This window comes from Arachis ipaensis, chromosome B03 (assembly GCF_000816755.2).
Source record: "Arachis ipaensis cultivar K30076 chromosome B03, Araip1.1, whole genome shotgun sequence".
NCBI classification, from domain to species: domain Eukaryota; kingdom Viridiplantae; phylum Streptophyta; class Magnoliopsida; order Fabales; family Fabaceae; genus Arachis; species Arachis ipaensis.
The window spans coordinates 131,292,293-131,293,677 of record NC_029787.2 but is presented as its reverse complement, the minus strand read 5'-3'; positions in this window follow the sequence as shown (position 1 = coordinate 131,293,677).

Sequence of the window (1,385 nt, the reverse complement as noted above, 5' to 3'; positions counted from 1 at the left end):
ACGAAATATAGTCCCCGGTTATATGCTCTAAGCAGTGACGTCTGCTATGGATGACTATTTAATGGGAAACGTCGAGCAACACAGTACGAATAATAGTGACATTAACAAATCTTACATCTAGAAGAATCAGTTAGTCCTTCTTAATGCAGCTGGATTCATTTGTTCTCTTTATCATGGCCGTTTTCGTTGAAATTAAACTTAACGGCAATTTGGCAGATTTTTCACATATCAAAGCAAATAAATTTTAATTATTGTGAAAATATGCGAGTTAGTTCAATATCTAACTTTTTGGGAATCAAATTTACTCTTAGCTTCTTTGTAAATATCAATTTTATGATATGCATTAAAGTCTTTTATTTTGTCATGATAAAAAAACAACGATCTTTTAATTTTTTTTTTCAAACGATGAACTAATAAATCAAAATCAAATTAACTTATAAAATTAAATGCTTAAAAGGTCAATAAAATTTGACTAAACATAATAATAGTTGCAAATGTACATAAAAAGATTTAAAAATATAATTAGAATATAAAGTGCAAAAAAATAAATTATATGAAAATAAAGTATAAAATTATTTGTTATTCTATTTATAAAGATTTTTTTACTAATTCTGTGTTGATCTGAGGATGATGATAACTCAAAAATAACTGTTTTTATCAAATACAATTTGATAATTGTCTCATAAATTATGTTTTCTAATTTTAAAAAACGGTTTTACTATCTAGTTGAAATCAATTTCAAATCGCACCATACTATCGATACTAACTCGAGTCGAGTTAAAAATATGAACTTTGAGATTCACCAATAATTGAACTCGATCTTTTGGATTTAGAGTTTTGATATCATGTCATGATATCATTCATCCAAAAACTTCAGCCGATGGAAAAAGATAACACTAATAGTTATATATCTAATATTGAATTGGATATTCTTAAATCTCTATTGTACACATTGTATAACATTGACTCCCTATATTTTCTCAAATCAATAACATACAAACAAATGTTAAATTTTTTTACCAATTCTCTTTCTGTCAAGTCTTCCATTAATCTCAGAAATTGCTAAACTAACATCAACATATCGATTGTTGACATTTCTTTCATCGAGCAACAACAGCGTTAAGAAAAAATATATTTTATTATTCTATCGTATTTATCCTTCTTTATAATAAGATGATATAAATTTAAAGCATAATTTATCCTCATAACTTTTTCATATATATGACAGAATCTCCCATCCCTAATTATTTGCGTCCACGTACCACTTGCCATGAATCAGATGATATGCAATTAAGTAAGCTCACCAATATAAAATAGAATGAGATCTTTTCAATTTTTTTAATTTTCATTTAAAAGAATAAAATATAATTTTTTATTATTAATCT